The sequence below is a fragment of the Miscanthus floridulus genome, chromosome 5 (assembly GCF_019320115.1).
Source record: "Miscanthus floridulus cultivar M001 chromosome 5, ASM1932011v1, whole genome shotgun sequence".
Lineage (NCBI taxonomy): Eukaryota > Viridiplantae > Streptophyta > Magnoliopsida > Poales > Poaceae > Miscanthus > Miscanthus floridulus.
The window spans coordinates 30,678,164-30,699,092 of record NC_089584.1 but is presented as its reverse complement, the minus strand read 5'-3'; the positions used below and the strand labels follow the sequence as shown (position 1 = coordinate 30,699,092).

General features: G+C 45.9%; 1 pseudogene; it reads right to left on the bottom strand.

Annotated features, from left to right (window-relative positions):
- Positions 1–130: 130 nt before the first annotated feature.
- Positions 131–19,131, bottom strand: LOC136454478 (uncharacterized; annotated as a pseudogene).
- Positions 19,132–20,929: the final 1,798 nt, after the last annotated feature.

Sequence of the window (20,929 nt, the reverse complement as noted above, 5' to 3'; positions counted from 1 at the left end):
CCCTAATATCATCTTGATGGTTGTGTATATAATCTAATCAAGAACTCTCGATCTTGATGTACGTGTCGACTGCAAACTGCTGGAATAGACGCTTGCCGTACAATATGGGGTTAACTATTCCTAGACGCATCTAAAACTTGTAGCAGTAGTAGTCACGCATAGACACGCATAGTCTACCAGGGGAGTCTACAAAAAATAGCCATGAATTATAGTTGTTTGTAGAATAACCACTGAGGTACATGTATGCGAAGTATTTAAATAAGAAGAATAACAAACCTATTTCTTCTTCTGACCCACTATGAGCCTTCTATAGGGCACGATACCCAATGACTTCTTCCATACTAACTCCTTTCTTCAGAATATCCATGTGCCACCCAAGCTCACCCTTAGGGAAGAATAGAGGGTATGAAAGAGCATTGTAACATCCATGATATGAGCGGATGCCGTGTCTGCTTCTATCTTTCCCATCCAGGACAACACTATTCTGGAACTGACCAAGGAGTTCGCTTCCCTCAATCCAAACAGCAGCCACCTCTAAAGCTGACGGCACATTATATGTTCTCTGGTCTAGCCTCTGGTCAAGGTTTAGTGTGACACAATAGTCCTCGAGGTGGTTAGCCTGGCCCAAACTCCTAAGTTGTTGTGAGTATGGGTTGTCACAAAGGATGGCCACAAGCCTCTCAATGACTTCGTTGTCTTTTTGGCACTTCTCTTCACGACATCGTCGATAGTAGTGCTCAAGGCTTGGGTCATCATCGTAGAAGTAAAGCTCAAGATGTCTTGGCTCCTTACCATCTTCTTTGTCAAATGACCTTATGTTATGATAGATCTGGGCGTGTGCATGGAAGGTGTATATGCCACAATTTTTCATGCTTGCAATAGCGCTATCGAGGCGACAATATAGAGAAGTGAAAGAGAAATGGCCATTGAAAAACCTAATGTTGTTATGAAAGTGCCTAGCATCTGTATCATTACTTGACCAAAGCCTCATAAGCTCATCAGGTACATTCGGTTCATTGAGCTCGATCTTTTAGTTGCGACAACAGAACCCAGGTGGTTCATGTTCAAACCTTTTTCGCATCATAGTGCTCGTAATTTGCGACAAGTTTTAACATATGGGTATCTGTAGGTATGTTACTATACACCTTTTTCATATTGGTCAGGTACTTCAGGGACAAAAGTTGTGTCTTCCTCAAGGTCATTGTCTTGGACATCGTCATCATCTAAAATGACATTTAAGCCACAATAGTTTAGATGAAGCAATTGAAGATTTGATTTCTTTTTGGTCTTTCGCACAAATACCTTACCCAGCAAACAGGTATCCCTCATCCTCTTTCTCATCCTCTTCAAATATATCTCCCTCATCATCATTTATGGCCGTCAAACATACGTGAGTTAGTAGAACTACGGGTAAATATAAATAAAGGAGTTCAAATAGTTTATAGAATGTTAGAAAATAATGTAAATTACCACTGTCATCAAATAGTGGTGCCGTCGGTGCGGTTGATGTAGGCTGAAGGCTAGGTCCTGTCCTTTCTGAAAATCATGTAATGACCATTGTTGAGTTAGGTATAATATGATATATAATATAGGTCACCTAAATGGGATCACGAGGCATCAATTTTATAGTTGTTGGTCAGTACTGATTGAGGCAAGGGTGTATTATCATTTAGGTGTTCTTCAGCCATGCATTAATAATTATCAAACAGTGGTGCCATTGGTGTGCCTGATGTAGCTTGAACGTACGGTGCTGCATTTTTTGTTAATCATAGAATGGCCATGGATCGATGAGATATAATATGGTATATAGGTCACCTAAATGGGATAATGAGGCACCAGTATTTACCGTTGTTGGTCACGGCTAATTGAGGCAAGGGTGTGTTAGCATCCACTCAGTCTTCAACCATGCAGTCACCATCTTTATTAGATGCCCTTGTGTTTGAACCAATGCAACGCTCAAACATCGTGTTACGATGCGTCAACAACACATGTCTTTGTCCTGAAAGAACATGTGATCTATGTGTCATATGGCCAGGTAGTAACTCATCGCATTCTTCATCATCGGCCTCCTCATGAGGTGGAGGAATATAAATAGGTGTTGCACTGGTGTAACACCCCGGTGTTGCGATCTCATTTAGCACCGTGATTTAGGCCTAAGTAAAATTTCCAGAACGAGTTTCTCAGATTTTAAAATTTAAATATTGAGCTTAGGTTTAAAATGCCATTTTTTAGCAAACTATATTGAGTAAAGTAAGTAAATAGCGCTTAAATATTTTGTCTCTGTGGGTTGGTGCGAAGTATGAACTTTTGCGGGAAATAATTATTGGTGGAAGTTAATCGGGTTAACAACTTAAAACAAAATAGAGATAAAAATATGAGTGCCGCTGGCCACTCATCCCACCAGCCTCGTCGGTACGACGGTGTTGTTTTCCCTACTCTGAATCGGTCACCCGATTTACTCGCATCGCGCCACACTGTCTCGGCGTTGATGGTGTTGGCTGAACCCTCACGTTGTTTGCTTGCTCTGTCTCTCTCTGATCGACCTTGCTTGTCACTGTTTGTCTATGTGTCGAGGTCAACTTGCTGCTGCTGTCTCCAGCCCCTGATTGGCCGCTGGCACATTCTGAAGCACTAGTAAAGTGATGAAGCAAGAACCATTGCAAGCTTACAAGTAATACATGTACAAGCTTACCCAGCAGCAGTACCCGCACTGAACGCTTGTGCACTCGGCAAGCAAGTGCATGCACACAAGCAACCACAACATGATGTTTCTACTGTCTCCCTAGCCGGTGAAGCAAAGCTCCAATCCACGAGTCCCCACATCCTTGTCTTGCCTACCGTGGCCTGTCGCTCGTGCCGGTCTTGTCTCTGTCTGCCCTCTGTACTAGCCATGTCCGTAAGGAGTGGCTCCACATGAAGACGCTGAGGTTTGCTCCGTGCTAGGAGAGTACTAGACCACAACCACTGCTCTAGCTTGCCCTCTCCAGCTCGCCCTCCCTCTGTTGCCTCACGCCGATGCCGCCATCCGCGCGTAACCCCGGCCGCGCTGGCCTACTGCTCCGGCGTTCTCTCATTCTTCCTCTGCTTGTCTGCGCATGTGTCGCACGGCCACAACACCTCGCCGCCACGACCCGCACATCACTCGGCCAACGCTGTTGCTGCGCCTTTCACCGCCGTCGCGTGTGCGGGCGTGCACGCATGCCTCGTGGCCATGCCCGTGCTCTACCCCGGTGTCTACGCCTCCCATGGGGCCGCACCGTGGCCCGCTGCACCGGTGCCCCTTCTCATTTTCTCTTCTTCGCTGCCTAGCTACAGCCGCACCCATGTGCCCTGCAGCACCGGCTAGGCTGCGCCCGCTGTTGCCCTACCTCCGCAGCCTCACCTCCGAGCCCACGTGCGACTCCCTCACTTTGTTGTGCCAGCACACGTCATCCTTGTGCCGCAGCTCTGCCTCCTCGCTGCTTCGCCACCGACTCCACCGATGCTGGCCCTCTCCCGCGCCACGTCTCCATCGTCCGCGCCACTACAACGCCCCACCGGGCCATGCCACCACTGCATCCCCACCCGATGGTTTCCCTGGCAAGCGCTCTTGGGCCTGCGTTGCCCGCAATCGCCCTCATCATAGAACCGCTCAGTCTCAAGCGCGCCGCACGTGGCTGGAGCTCCGCGCCCTAGCTCAGGCCGAGCATGTTCTCCTATGGGTGTGCCTAGCATCGGGCAAGACATGAGGCCGCCTCCCCACTGCCGTCGATGAGCATGCGGCCAGATTTCGCCACCGGCCGGTGGTTCTACTCCATGCTCTGCAATTGGGGAGAAAGAGAAGGTGAGAAAGCATGATTTAGGTGGATGTTGGGGGGGTAAACAAACTTGTCAGTGGGTGTGCCAAATAGTAGTTGGACCTCGTCATAATTAAAGGAAAGTTTAGGGACCGTTATGCATTTGTGCCGCGCCACCTGCCCGCCTGGGCCACTCTTGCTTGCGCTGGGCCGGCCTGCAGTGCGCCTATGGGCCACCTGCTGCTGAGCGCCTGGGCCGGCCTTGGGTCTGCTTGCGCCTGGGCCAGTTAGGCGTCTCTACCGTCTGGCTTGGCCGCGGCCGGCGCCTGGGCCACCCGCGCTGTTGCCCTGTCGCTCTAGGCCACACGCACGCCTTCTTCGCCTAGGCTGCTTGGCTCGCTGGGCCATGCTGAGCTGGGCCGCTTCGGGCCCAAGGAACATTTTACTTTTTGGTGTTTTGTTAATTTCAGCAATTGTCTAAATGCTTGGGAAATAGAAAATAAAGTGTAGAAAAAATAGAAAAATGCCAAACCAGTTTTGTTGGGTCTCTAAAATCATGATATACCTGTTAGTATAGTTTGTCCACATAGTTTGATAATATTCGTGGAAGCTATATACTTAAATTGGGATACTTAATATTATAAAAATATAAATTTGTAGGGGTTTCCATGATAAATTGGTAATATTGTTGAATCAAAAATTTGTACAGTAGACTCTTAACAATATTAGATACTCGTGGTAATTTTTGTAGCTCCGGAATAATTAGTTTACTAGAGTAGTTAATGATGTCCTATTGCGAATAATGATTAAATCGATAGAATGGAATAAAGAACCCCCTTGGGCTTATGTAACGAAAATAATTGTTGGGAACTAGCGTCTGATCCGACAATGTGTATATGTAGCCTAAGTACGGTCATCGTTAGAACTAGCCCATTAACTCGAGTGGTGTACGTCGTATTTTACGAGTCACGATTGCAGTTGATTAATTACATCTTTGCATTTGCATCGCATGCATATCATATAGGTACGATGATGAATCAACAGATGGATTGAAGGATGATTGGGAATCTACAGAGGGTGGGATGGTATTCTCTCCAGAAGATGATGCGATGGGCTGTCTATTCAGATGATGTGGATGATCTAAAGATGCAGATACTAACTTTAATATATATCTTACCCAGGCAAGCCCTGGTGCATAACCCCTACTTTTCTATAGTTTAAATTATATTTGTGCATTAAGTTTTAAGGAGTTGAATGAAACCCACTTGTATATATATATATATCTTTATCCTATGAGTCTTACTAGTATGATAGGATCGGGTAGATTGCAATGCTACAGGACTCCGGTAGAAGTCGAGTGATTGCCTATCACTCGCGAGATATAGGAAATATATTACTGGATTATCATCACTTGGAAAATATAAAAATGGTGGAAAGGAAATTAGTGACCGGGTAGGGATATGGTTTGGGTATTGGTGGATGTAAGAGGATGTGTCGCTGTGGACACGGGGCATAGCTTAGTTACACTGCTTTCCCTGTCTGGTCGGTTAAGGACCGATCGTTGCATAAGCCATCGAGGCAAGTCACAGACTTTTTATCCTGAGCACATACTTGAGTATGGGCGCTTGGAAGACTTGTTGCTCTCTTGTCATGGATCCGGCTCTTTCCGGACTGACTGTTAGGGTTTTATTTTCTTGGAGGAGGTCCTTGCACCGCATTGAGTCTGGGACTCAGGGACGGGGGCTTGGAGTCCCAGTTTGGACGGGGACCTGGACACCCAGGATAGGAGAGTGATGGGTTGGTCCGGCTTGTCTATTGGGTACAAGCGGGGCGTGTGTTTTTGGGGTACCCCGCTGGGGGCATTAATTCGCGAATCATCGGGTGATCCGGTACGGCTTGTTTCGTGCCTAGCACCATAGTAAGAACTGAAGATCAAAGATGGAAGATGGAAAAGGAAATCTGATTGCTTACCACCTGCTTGAAAGTAGCACAGGTGCTTACATAGAATGGTTAGTTAATGAACCAATGCGGCTATTAATAAAAATTGAATATAAGGATGCACGTTTAGTAATGCTTCCGGCGAATGCAATGAACCCACAAGCCAGATAGCCTTGCATATCCTTGGAGTCTTTTCCTTTCTCCTATCGGGTAAGTCTTGCTGAGTACAATTGAGTACTCAGGGTTTTATTCCCCCTATTGCAGGTGACAGGTGGATGCTAAAGCTGACTCTTATGTATGGATTCCTCCTAGTGGGCTCAGCGAGGATTCCTTTATGCTGTGATCGTAGTTGTTATTTATAACTCTCACCAAATGTTATTATAAATGAAAGTTCATCACCTGTTGTTGTAGTTTATTTATCCATACTTCATCATGTCATGATTAGATATTCATTTCTACTGTAATACTGATCACATGTTTTTATTCCGCTGTTCAATTAAATTGTTCATAAATCTGATAATATGAGTACATTCTGCTATTATAATAATAAATATTATACTATGATGTTGTATTAAAAGTGATGTAAGAAATGGTTAAGAATGATGTAAGCTTTATTCTCTCATTTGTGATCCTGATGGAAAAAAGTGGATTTTCGGGTTCTCCCCTGGGGTGTGCCCGATGGAACCGAGTAATTTAGTGTTCTCCTCTGAGTGCTTAGTGTCTAATAGAAGACAAGCACTTCTGAGAGGCATTAGATTAGGCGGTTCTACCACAGGTGGTACCAGAGCGTAAATGAGGAAATAAGGCTTCGAAAACCTTTTCTAAAATAAAATTTGACAACAAATTCATTTCAAAAGGTTAGGACGTTTGTATGCGAAGTTATATAAGTAGCCCTATTACTATGGTTATGTATCCATGATAGATGGCACTCTGCTGACTTAGATAGGCTTAATCAAGTTTTCTGCAGGTACACTAACTCGAGCATAGTTCAATAGTATCGATTAGCTACAGGGAGAGAACGATGTGCCAAAAATCTAAGAACGGTTGTCCTATATGTTGGCAACAGTGGAAGGACGTATAGGATGTGCATTCATGCATATCCTGTTTGTGCATTCTAGTGCTCGTATTGCTTGTAGATACACCCTTCATAGGTGTCATGCGTGTCGGATTGTGCACGACTGCCTCGTTCCAATTTCAAAGTTAGGTCTGCACTGTGGCTTCGTGTTTCGCGTTCGCCCATGGTTCATGCCTATCGTGGCCCACGTCTCCCTATACCCCTTTTTTGCGCTCTTGTAGGACCCATGCCCTGCAGTCGTTCTAGTTAGTAATGGCATCGCACGTCGCTCGCCTCGAACACGTAGAATTTGATCGATTCGTCGTAGTGATCTCTCATGGGAACCCTGGTGAACCGCACCAGGACCACTGAATGCTCCGCCTTTATAAGTAGAGCCTAGCTTAGCCATTGGTACCACCACTCGGCGTACTTTAGCTCGCTTAGCTTTTCCTTTGAGCTAGCTTTTCGCTTAGCCTTCCTTGCAACCACCGCCAGAGATGGTAGGAGCCTGGGTTAGTACCTACTGCCTGAACATTGAGGGTTTTCCTAGAATCCTGCATGCCACCCTACAAAAGCTCAGTGTCAAAGATCGTCATGAGTATGAGGGCCACGAGTATGAGGAGCATGGCACCGAGCGGTGTGAGGTTACCGTCTACATCGGGAAGAGTGAAGAGTTCCCCAACCTCACTGAAGCCTAGAGTGTGACCGCAATCAAGTTTCGCTTCGTCGACACCTACCAGGTTGTGGCCCACAAAGCCTTGCGGTACCTCTGCCAAATCTATGAGGAGCCCATTGCCCGTACCCCCATGAGGTTCTTTCCTCCTTTGGATAAGAATCGGCGGGCATAGAGGGCTTGCATGGAGGCTTTGCAAGGGCGGGATGCGTAAGAGGACAGTCCCACCGTGGTGCACTTGACCACGTACCTACTTGCTCTGGATGAGCAGTACGACCGTCAAGCCTTGGAACTAGGGGCGTGCCTATGGCGTGCCGAGGAAGCCGAGGTCTTCAACCGGATGCTCTAGGTGTAGCTCGCCGAAGCGCATGCCAGTGCCGTACCTGCTGAGAGCTAGGAGGCTACCATGGAGGAAGCCTTGAAGGAGGCTAAAGATCGACATGTCCATCAGCTACGGGTGGCCTATCTTATCACCTGGGCTGAGCAGAGGGCGTTGGCTGCTGAAAGGCAGGGTGCCCCGGTCTTGGAAGGGATCCTTATCCACCTGCCTAAAAGGAGGAGAACCAGTGATGCAGAACCACCAGCACATCCACCATCGGAAGTGTTAGAAGTAGAACCCTTGGTTTCTCTCACTCAGCCATGCCCCGAGAAGATGTAGATTAGTGCCTTGGGATGATGTACCTGTAGTAGTAGTGTTTTTCGTTGCTGTCCTCTAGTATTGTACTCTTGCCGTTGTTGTCGCCCATAGTTGTTGAGATCGTCTGACCATAGGTGAATGCTGTGTCGTGGATGGGAGTCTAGATGCATGTATGTTGTATCCATATAAGAACGTTGGAATGTGTATTTTATTTGTTTCACTATGTTTATTGCGTTCATCTATCTTAAGTTTCTTTAGACGTGCTTAAGTTTTCTAGGGTGATATTTAGCAGGTTACAAGAGAAGTTGACATTCAGATGCTAGTAGATTAGTCGTGATTGGATAATATTGGACACTGTATCGACTAATTATAGATGTCCCAGCAGAACACTTGAATCTTTTTAAAACAAATCCGCCATTGGATTTGAATTCCTTGTCCCTTGTTGTGAGGGGGACCTTTATTGTTTGAATTTCCCTTTGTGATACTTCCCTTACTCTGTGGTCTATGACCCCACCACCTTCATGGTGTGTAAGTTGGTAGTAGTTACCTGGTTAATAGCTTATGGTGCCACGACGACACCGAGGGCTCCCTGTGGAACAGCTACCACATGGTGACGCTGCTCGGCATGCGCTGGTATCGAGGTTGTTAACCAAGTACCTATACCAGGTTACACCATCGCACCGTTTGGTTTTAAAAAAATTCTCCTTAGAAATGTTCAGGTGTTCAAATGGGAAATCCACAACGGGTTGATGCAGAAGTGTTCTCTCAAGGTAAACAAGAGGAGGTGGTTTTGAAGAAAGTATGACATAGTCTCAGTCTACAGAAAAGATGGATATGGTCAAGGAAAGTAAGGCAAAAGAACAGTAGTAAGGAAAGTTAGCAGTGGATAGTCGGGAGTGATTATGATTTCTAAGTGGATGTCATGTCCCAAGCCCTATGTTTAGTTGACCACGCTATGTATGCTGGGTTATTTCGCTGCGTGCCCTGTGAATGCCATCTATGTCGGGCCCTTTAGCTTCCCATTCTCGCGTGGCCGCAGCATTGTGCCGCCCTCACCGTCCTTGTGCACTGTACGCTTTTCCTTTTCCTAGCATCTGGTCGGCTCTTGACTCTCGTGCCTCATCCCCATACCGGACCCCCCCATTTCCCCTTCCCTTTCTTCCTTCTTTTTGGGGACACGACCGCCCGCATGTCTACCTCGTCGAGCGGACCCCTCTCCTCCTTTATTTCCCATCCGCTCGCTTGTGCAAGGAGCGCACCAGGGCTGTGTTTATCCCCATAGCATGAACCGTCTGTGTATCCCATCTCCGTCCACCTCTATAAATCCCCTTGGTCCTTGCTTTTCTTCTTCGGCCTTTTCTCCTCGCATCTAGAGTAGAGCTATGAAATCCAGTCACCATTGTGAAGCAAGATGTGTCAGTCTGAGGCGCTGGTGTAATCTGAGGAGAAGAAAGGATTCAGTTCATCAAAGAAGTTCAAGTTCTCTTGGTTAGTTTGGTCATAGGGTTTACAATATTTTACTTCTTAGTCAACTATTTCTGGATCTGTTGGTGCTATGCCATGTTTTGGATAATCATCTTCTTGTTGATTCTCCATTGTCCTTGTCTATCTAGACTTCTGGAGTAAGTCTCGGTTTGTTGACGAAATATGGTCGGTAGTCCATCTAGGGGTTGCCCATGATGGTAGATTGTCGGTAGACGGTGCGTGTAATCAGGAACCAGATGGTTATAGAGGTACAAGACACAAGATTTATACAGGTTCGGCTGCCGTGTTGGCGTAATACCTACGTCCTGTGTCTCATTATTTTGTATTGATTGAGGTCTAGATCCATTGTCCTCTCTGAGGGGGACCCCTGCCTCTCCTTATATAGTCTAGAGGAGGAGGGTTACAAGTAAAGTATTATATTTGGTACTATTACAATATCTAGTACAACTTGTAATCTTGCTGTGCACGCCTCGATCTTACGGGTCGGGCCACCTCGGATGGTGCGGCCCATGTACCATCTTGTGGTACCTGGGGGTATATCCCCCACAGCTAGTCCCCGAGCGCCATGTATTCTGATGTGACATGCCATTTTAACCTTCTCCGAACAGAGAGGCTTGAGTTCTTGACATCTTCGACCACCGTTGTCGTCGGAGAAGTAGGTTGTCCGAAGAATGTATGGTGCTCTTAAGAAGAAAGAAAAAGGATTTCTATCCTGGGAAGTGTGCCCACTTGGGTTTCTATGAAGAAACGTAAGGGTGTCTTGAAGTGTAGCGTCTTTGATCATCAGAGGCGTAGGGGTCGAAAAACAAACACATTCACCGCAAGGTGAAGTATGCCCACTTAGTCCCTGAGCCTGGTAGTAGGTGACGTAGGCACGTGGTGCCAGGGTCTAAAACGAATTCCCAGTTAAGTTGAGAATCCAATCATTGTATAGGCAATATGAGATGCACCGGTAGGTGCATCGTACCGATGTAGTCCCCGAGCTTGCTGGAAGGCGAGGTATGAGCCTTGTAGCAAGGTCTAAGTGAGAAAAAAATATCCCAACTGTATGCGAGTTGCTAGTCACATGTAGTCGAGACGCAAAGTCCCCGAGCCGTGGTCGAAGAGTGGTCGAGGCAGTCCCTGAGCACAGGTCGAGGAGCAAGCGACGAACCACTCTCCGACCACGGCTCGGGGACTTTGCATCTCGACTACATGTGACTAGCAACTCGCATACAGTTGGGATATTTTTTCTCACTTAGACCTTGCTACAAGGCTCACACCTCGCCTTCCAGCAAGCTCAGGGACTACATCGGTACGATGCACCTGCTGGTGCATCTCGTATCGCCTATACGACGATTGGATTCTCAACTTAACTGGGAATTCATTTTAGACCCTGGCACCACGTGCCTACGTCACCTACTACTAGGCTCGGGGACTAAGTGGGCACACTTCACCTTGCGGTGAATGTGTTTGTTTTTCGACCCATACGCCTCTGATGATCAAAGACGCTACGCTTCAAGACACCCTTACGTTTCTTCACAGAAACCCAAGTGGGCACACTTCCCAGGACGGAAATATTTTTTCTTTCTTCTTAAGAGCACCATACATTCTTCGGACAACCTACTTCTCCGACGACAATGGTGGTCGAAGATGTCAAGAACTCAAGCCTCACTGTTTGGAGAAGGTTAAAATGGCATGTCGCATCAGAATACATGGCGCTCAGGGACTAGCTGTGGGGGATATACCCCCAGGTACCACAAGATGGTACATGGGCCGCACCATCTGAGGTGGCCCGGCCCGTAAGATCGAGGCGTGCACAACAAGATTACAAGTTGTACTAGATATTGTAATAGTACAAAATAGGATACTTTACTTGTAACCCTCCTTCTCCAGACTATATAAGGAGAGGCAGGGGTCCCCCTTAGAGAGGACAATGGATCTAGACTCAATCAATACAGAATAATGAGACACAGGACGTAGGTATTACGCCAACACGGCGGCCGAACCTGTATAAATCTTGTGTCTTGTGCCTCTGTAACCATCTGGTTCCTGATTACATTCACCGTCTACCGACAATCTACCATCATGGGCATACCCCTAGATGGACTGTCGACCATATTTTGTCGACACGGTTGTACCAAGTTGCTCTTAACCATGTATCCCTAGATCCCCGTGTGGTTTAGTATTCGAAGTCATGTAATCTTTCGTGTAATCCCTGATGTATGAAATGTAATCGCATTTTCCCCTTCTGCTTCTTGCTTCGAATCTCGGGACAAGATTCTTTTTAAGGGGGATTGGTTGTAACACCCTGGTGTTATGATCTCATTTAGCACCGTGATTTAGGCCTAAGTAAAATTTCTAGAACAAGTTTCTCGGATTTTAAAATTTAAATATTGAGCTTAGGTTTAAAATGCCATTTTTAGCAAACTATATTGAGTAAAGTAAGTAAATAGCGCTTAAATATTTTGTCTCTGTGGGTTGGTGCGAAGTATGAACTTTTATCGAAAATAATTATTGGTGGAAGTTAATCGGGTTAAAAACTTAAAATGAAATAGAGATAAAAATGTGAGTGCCGCTGGCCACTCTTCCCACCAGCCTTGTCGGTACGACGGTGTTGTTTTCCCTGCTCTAAATCGGTCACCCGATTTACTTGCGTCGTGCCATGCTATCCCAATGTTGATGGTGTTGGCCGAACCCTCATGTTGTTTGCTTGCTCTGTCTCTCTCTGATCGACCTTGCTTGTCACTGTTTGTCTATGTGCCGAGGTCAACTTGCTGCTGCTGTCTCTAGCCCCTGATTGGCCGCTGGCACATTCTGAAGCACTAGTAAAGTGATGAAGCAAGAACCACTGTAAGCTTACAGGTAATACGTGTACAAGCTTACCCAGTAGCAATACCCACACTGAACGCTTGTGCACTCGGCAAGCAAGTGCATGCACACAAGCAACCACGCCGTGATGTTTCTACTGTCCCCCTGGCCGGTGAAGCAAAGCTCCAATCCACGAGTCCCCACATCCTTGTCTTGCCTACTGTGGCCCGTCGCTCGTGTCGGTCTTGCCTCTGTTTGCCCTCTATACTGGCCATGTCCGTAAGGAGTGGCTTCGCATGAAGACGTTGCGGTTTGCTCTGTGCTTGGAGAGTACTGGATCGCAAACACTGCTCTGGCTCGCCCTCTCCAGCTCGCCCTCCCTCTGTTGCCTCGTGCCGATGCCGCCGTCCACGCGTAACCCTAGCCGCGCTAGCCTACTGCTTTGGCGTTCTCTCCTTTCTTCCTCTGCTTGTCTACGCCTACATTGCACAGCCACAGCACCTCGCCACCGCGATCCGCACGTCGCCCGGCCAACGCCGTTGCCGAGCCTTCCATCGCCGTCGCGTGTGCGGGCGTGCACACATGCCTCGCGACCATGCCCGTGCTTTGCCCCAGTGTTCGCACCTCCCGTGGGGCCACGCTGTGGCCTGCTGCACCAGCGCCCCTTCTCGTTTTCTCTTCTTCGTTGCCTAGCTATAGCCGCAACTATGTGCCCTGCAGCACTGGCTAGGCCGCGCCCACCGTTGCCCTGCCTCCGCAGCACGTGCTACTCATCCGAGCCGGCCGCCTGTGGTCTGGAGCCCCCTTCCGATGTCGTAGCTCCACAGCCTCACCTCCGAGCCCACGTGCGACTCCCTCACTCTGCTGCGCCAGCGCATGTCATGCTTGTGCCATAGCTCTACCTCCTCGCTGCTTCGCCACTGACTCCGCTGGTGCTGGACCTCTCCCACGCCGCATCTCCATCGTCCACACCACTGCAACGCCCCACCGGGCCATGCCACCACTGCATCCCTACCTGATAGTTTCCCTGGCAAGCGCTCTTGGGCCTGCGTTGCCCACAATCGCCCTCACCGTGGAACCGCTTGGTCTCGAGCACGCCGCACGTGGCTGGAGCTCCGCGCTCTAGCTTAGGCCGAGCACGTTCTCCTGCGGGTGTGCCTAACATCGGGCAAGCCATGAGGCCGCCTCCCCACCGCCGTCGACGAGCGCGTGGCTGGATTTCACCGCCGGTCGGTGGCTCTGCTCCGCGCTCTGCAATTGGGGAGAAAGGGAAGGTGAGAAAGCATGATTTAGGTGGACGCCGGGGGGGGGGGGGGGGGTTAAACGAACTTGTCAGTGGGTGTGCTAAATAGTAGTTGGACCTCGTTGTAATTAAAGGAAAGTTCAGGGACCGTTTCACATTTTTGCCGCGCCACCTGCCCGCTTGGGCCGCTCTCGCCTGCGCTGGGCCGGCCTTGGGTCTGCTTGCGCCTAGGCCCGTTGGGTGTCTTTGCTGTCTGGCTGGGCCGCGGCCGGCGCCTGGGCTGCCAACGCTGTTGCCCTGTCGCTCTCCGCCTGGGCTGCTTGGCTCGCTGGGCCAGGCCAAGCTGGGCCGCTTCGGACCCAAGGAACCTTTTACTTTTTGTTGTTTTGTTAATTTCAGCAATTGTCTAAATGCTTGGGAAATAGAAAATAAAGTGTAGAAAAATCAGAAAAATGCCAAACCAGTTTTGTTGGGTCTCTAAAATCATGATCTGCCTGTTAGTATAGTTTGTCCACATAGTTTGATAATATTCATGGAAGCTATATACTTAAATTGGGATACTTAATATTGTAAAAATATAAACTTCTAGGGGTTTCCATGATAAATTGGTAATATTGTTGAATCAAAAATTTGTACAGCAGGCTCTTAACAATATTAGGTACTCGTGGTAATTTTGTAGCTCCAAAATAATTACTTTACTAGAGTAGTTAATGATGTCCTATTACAAATAATGATTAAACCAATAGAATGGAATAAAGAAACCCCTTGGGCTTATGTAACGAAAATAATTGTTGGGAACTAGCATCTGATCCGACAACGTGTATATATAGCCTAAGTACGGTCGTCGTTAGAACTAGCCCGTTAACTCGAGTGGCGTACGTCGTATTTTACGAGTCACAATTGCAGTTGATTAATTACATCTTTGCATTTGCATCGCATGCATATCATATAGGTACGATGATGAATCAACGGATCGATTGAAGGATGATTGGGAATCTGTAGAGGGTGGGATGGTATTCTCTCCAGAAGATGATGCGATGGGCTATCTATTCAGATGATGTGGATGATCTGAAGATGCAGATACTAACTTTAATATATATCTTACCCAGGCAAGCCCTAGTGAATAACCCCTACTTTTCTGCAGTTTAAATTATATTTGTGCATTAAGTTTTAAGGAGTTGAATGAAACCCACTTGCATATATATCTTTATCCTATGAGTCTTACTGGTATGATAGGATCTGGTAGATTGCTATGCTATAGGACTCCGGTTGAAGTCGAGTGATTGTCTGCCACTCGTGAGATATAGGAAATATATTATTGGATTATCATCACTTGTAAAATATAAAAATGGTGGAAAGGAAATTGGTGACCGGGTAGGGATATGGTTTGGGTATTGGTTGGTGTAAGAGGATGTGTCACCGTGGACATGGGGCATAGCTTAGTTACACTGCTTTTCCTGTCCGGTCGGTTAAGGACCGATCATTGCATAAGCCATCGAGGCAAGTCACAGACTTATTATCCCGAGCACATACTTGGGTATGGGCGCTTGGAAGACTTGTTGCTCTCTTGTCGCGGATCTGGCTCTTTCTGGACCGACTGTCAGGGTTTTATTTTGGTGGAGGAGGTCCTTGCACCACACTGAGTCCGAGACTCAGGGACGGGGGCTTGGAGTCTCAGTTTGGACGGGGACCTAGACACCTAGGACAGGAGAGTGATGGGTTGGTCCTACTTTTGCCTTGGGTACAAGCGGGGCGTGTGTTTTTGGGGTACACAGCTGGGGGCATTGATTCGCAAATCGCCGGGCGATCCGGTACGGCTTGTTTCATGCCTAGCGCCGTAGTAAGAACTGAAGATTAAAGATGGAAGATGAAAAAGGAAATCTGATTGCTTACCACATACTTGAAAGTAGCATAGGTGCTGTCGGGGACCTAATACCGGGGTACCCAAGGAGGTGGAACTAATAACCATCGAACGTCAAAAACTCCCGGACGGACAAGGGCGCTACTACGCTTCTTGCCCGAATGATGGGAGTTTAGTTCCGCCATGCCCGACGCCCATGGGCCAGCTCCACCTCACCCGAGGGCTAGACTCTGCCTCGCTCGACGCCCGTGGGCTAGCTCCGCCCCGCCCGAGGGCTAAGGGCTAGACTCCGCCTTGCCCGAGGGCTAAGGGCTAGACTCCGCCTTGCCCGATGCCTGTGGACCAGCTCCGTCTCACCCGAGGGCTAAAAGGCTAGACCCCGCCTTGCCCGATGAATAAAAGACTAGCTCCGCCTCGTCTAACAACTACCCCCCACCCCCTCATGATGATAGGTACAGGGTGAGACAAGACGTTCAGGTCAACCGCGGCATCAAGGACCATACCCTGCACCCCTGTAGGAAAGTGCCATCAGGGCGCGACGGGACGAACGCTTAGACCCTTCCAGGCATAGCAGAGCCTGAATAGTGTTGCGGGCGCATGCTCTTCGCCCTACAGTGTTGTAGGCACCGCCTTCAACCTTCGGGCAAAGAACCTGACGCGGACATACGACAACCGCTATGTTCTAAGCAGGGACTCCTGTCTTCTACAGTGATAAACAAGCAATCACCACGCCATCTGCTCCCTACGGGGTCAGAGATCAACAACCCCATCTGACACGCCGCCCACAGGAGCAGGATGGGACGCACCCACTTGCTAAAAGAGGCTAGGGCATGGCCTACGAAGATCAACAAGCACACCACTTTTGACACGGTCTATCAGGTTATACAGGGCAGGCATGGAAAAAAGGAAGACCCGGCTCCTCCTAAGGATCTTCTATACCCTTGGTATTTTCTTCTTTCTTCCGTCTGTAGCCCCTGCTTCCCCCCTTTGGTCTATAAAAGGGGAGGGCAGGGCTCCACTAGAGGGACGGACTTTTGACGAACAACACACATCACACACAGTCAAGCTGCTATCAGGCTCTTAACATCCTTTCAACCCTTCCATCAGAGATCTGGGACCAGTCCCTCTCTCGATCGTTTGTACCCCCTACTATGAACCATTTTTGGTGCTAATAACATGAGCAGCAATAGACTGGACGTAGGGATATTCAGCCCGAACCAATATAAATCTTGTGTCCATTAGCGCACCATCCGGGCCTAACGTGCATAAATATAAATTTACTTGTCGGTGCTTATTCGAAACACCGACATGTGCTTACATAGAATGGTTAGTTAATGAACCAATGTGGCTATTAATAAAAATCAAATATAAGGATGCACGTTTAGTAATGCTTCCTACGAATGCAATGAACCCACAAGCCAGATAGCCTTGCATATCCTTGGAGTCTTTTCCTTCCTCCTGACGAGTAAGTCTTGCTGAGTATAATTGAGTACTCAGGGTTTTATTCCCCCTGTTGCAGGTGATAGGTGGATGCTAAACCTGACTCTTGTGTGTGGATTCCTCCTAGTGGGCTCAGCGAGGATTCCTTTACGCTGTGATTCTAGTTGTTATTTATAACTCTCACCAAATATTTTTATAAATGAAAGTTCATCACCTGTTGTTGTAGTTTATTTATCCATACTTCATCATGTCATGATTAGATATTCATTTTCGCTGTAATACTGATCACATGTTTATATTCCGCTGTTCAATTAAATTATTTATAACTCTGATAATATGAGTACATTCCACTGTTATAATAATAAACATTATACTATGATGTTGTATTAAAAGTGATGTAAGAAATGGTTAAGAATGATGTAAGATTTATTCTCTTATTTGTGATCCTGATGGCAAAAATGTGGATTTTTGGGTTCTCCCCTGGGGTGTACCCGATAGAACCGAGTAATTTAGTGTTCTCCCCTAGTGTCTAATGGAAGACAAGTACTCCTGAGAGGCATTAGATTAGGCGATTCTGCCACAACTGGACTTTGGGATAACCCAATCACTGGATTTTGCCGTGGATCCATGAGCTCTAGATTGGCCTGCAGCGGGCCACACAAACTCAGGAATAAATAACGGGTTCTCCATTGCGATAGAGTTAGGGTGCAGGGTGTGCTTCTGTACCTCTTTGAATTTTTTTCTTAGACAATTTTAATGCCTCTTTACGCTTGGGTTCCCTATTGTGCAGCCTTTGGCACTCATGCCTTGCTTCCCTCTGTTCAGGTGTCATGTTTTTGTACCATTCACTCTTGTAGTTACCTTTTGATGTACTTTGCACACATGTTTCATTAGCATTGGGAATAGAGGTACTGGTGAAACCAATAGTGCTCTCCTTATCTATAGTCTCCTTTTCTGGCTCATCTATCAATGTAATCATACAAATACATTCATTAGCTTTATTGGGTCATATTATTGCAATATCATTTTGAAAGACCTAAAATATTTTAGCATCTTCAATTACATGATAATCGTGTGGATATGTTCTCATCAACAATATTGTTGGTCTGATAGGAATTATTCCTATGGAGCCAATCATTTGTTTCAACAGGATCAACATTTTCCTTATTTGATGCAGCGTCGTCATCTACAAAATTTTACACATTACATATATCTGTAATAAGAAAAAATAAATGTCAATTCATCACTACATGACAATGTTAATATGTTAGGATGCATTACAATTGGTAGTTCCAATAACATGTTGCTTTTTTCTTTGATGATAGGCTTCATGACGCCTCTTATTAATAACATCCTTTTGTTGTTGCCATCTTGCTCTATCCCTTTCCTCTTAAGTTCTTTAGCATCGACTACAGTGCATTTTGAATTAATATAAGTTCACATACACATAGTACATGCCATGTAATATTTGATACAATGTTATATTACCTTCTTTGGAGGTGTTAGTCTTGGCTCCCAATGGTGCATGAGAATTATTATCCATTGTATGAATCTATAATAGAATAATGCAATTAGCACTTAAAGGCTATAATGAAAATCAGTATTGAAATCAAGTGAACATGTTTTTTTCTAGCATTGTAAACAATTTGTCTCCGCTAACCCATTTGTTGTTTACGTCAATTAAGTGCTAATATTTGGTTCGTTGAGCACTGCATTGAAAAGTGAAAACTACAGCAATAATCGATTATAAAAAAGGGCGTACCCAGTGCAGAGAGCGCCCGCTCTGTGCGGGGTCTGGGGATAAATATTGAACATTACCTACGAATCGTCAAATGGACTGTACAATGGTAGTAATTGCCGAATATATGGATTTTCTAATGGCAAAGGAATTACTGATTCACTTAAACCCGTACTCTGCTACATGAGTTTTCAAAAAGCATGAGCAAGTATAATACAACAAAAGTTTTGATGTAAAATCGAAACAACATAGTTTGTACTACAACAACCGTGTTTATTGTAACTATCTATTCTACCATGCCTTGTCTGTGATACACTTAAGATAGTCTTTTGGTCCTACATGAAAGTTCCTCATACTAAAACCTAAGTCCAAGACAAACTTGAATTGTCAGACCATAAACCGGATGGCTCTCAACAACAACTGAATGTCTAAAACCACCATTCAATAGTGAAGCTATTACCATTAGTAAATGCTCAGCAGTAAGTTCTAAACGCATCTTCAGTGGTAGAGGAACCTATGTGATGCTATTGTCAAATATTGTTCAGACAATCAAAGAGCTAGCTTGATAGGGGAGCGACATCTGAATGCAGGATCATGACATCATGAAATTAGGGCCAAATGTGGTTAATTGGCATGTAAGTTATGACAATTATAGCTTCACTATATAAACGGAGCAGTGTGAACCTGGTTTGCCGCTTCGTGCTCTGCCTGTTTGTCTAGACGAATCCAAAAACCTAAAACAAAGAATGCACCACTGAATAACCACTCAATAGCTTGGCGACGATGAACGGCGCACATCTAATGCAATGTATGCATAGATACCATTTATATTTGAAAACCATCACTGAACAGTGAACTCTGAACTATTTATTCTCTTTTGTGTTGTTTTGTTTTTTTGTAGGTTGCAACAAGCGCAAAATCTGTTTTCAGATTAGCTTGAGAACAAGTAGCATCTGCTTTTAGTTTTTGCCACTGTCGGATTGCTACAGTTTTATACTATTTCTATAGTTTTAGTAGTTTTGCTATTCAGTGAGTGCAGGTTTTAGAGTTTCCAGATTCTGTTTTTACATATTAGTAGTAGGTTCTGTGATAACTGTCACTGGGAAATTATAGAATGCCTCTTAACAGATTTCCACTGAATTATGATGTTAATTTTTATGGCAAGAAGATGAAAAGACCAATGAACAACCAACTCATAGAGACTTGCATGATCAAATTAGTTTGCATCCCATAATGCAAAAGTTAACAATAATTATCACAGCTCCATCAAACTAAAACAAAGAAACTTTGAGCGTAAAACCAAATTGAGTTTGAGACTATGAAACAATGGTGGGCAAAATTACCTGATCACAGAGATCGAACTGACTGCTTGGAACTAATGCCAGATGTTGTATAGGATGGCGCGCACGATCGATCTGTTGCAGGCTCCGCTGACTGCAGGTGGCGAGATCGGTGATCTGTTGCAACGGACGTCAGAGCAGCGTCCTGATTCCACGTGCTTGGTGTGTGGCAGCGGCGGCGCAAAGCAGTGGTGGTGGAGACCTGAGTTCCTGGTGTGTGCCAACATAAATGAAATCAGAGCTGAAGCAGAGAAACCCTGAAACAGAAATGTCAAACAACTTCAGGTGAGATAGTGGAGATATTGCACTTAGCTGGCAATTAAATGAATCCTCCATTCTACTATGAAAAATTACAATAATGCAGGACAACAGGACTAGTCTTAAGGAATTCTGAAAGGCCTATAATGACAAATTACAATAATGCAGGGCCTAATATGAACATTAAGTTGCATTGGTAAACTGATTTTAAGACTAATAGAATATCAAGTCATCTGTGTAATTTTTGGTATGCTACTTAATCTCCATCAAAATCTCATTATCTAATATAGCCAAGAAGCATGAAAGGCTCCCCACAACAAAGCAGCACGCCCATCACTTCATGTTGCGTGCTCTTACAGTCCAAATAAGCAGCAGCACAAATTGAGTAATCTAATCTGGGGATCAGATTAGAGGCACTTCCAAATTTCTAAACAGTGACAAAAAAATATGCAATCCTCCATTTTTGGAGCAAGTTAGGCATCTATCAATATAAGGACCGCTAGTTTAATCGTGGCATAACACAACACAATACACAAATTTAGGGATACATAAAGGCAAAGCTAAAATCAAAGGTTACGAGCATGTGTCTTGGTAATGCAGATCAACATGCGTCCTGCAGGATGCATGAAGGATGCACATTGTATCATGCATGCTAATGATTTTGCTACTACAGATCAATATGAAACATTTTCGTGA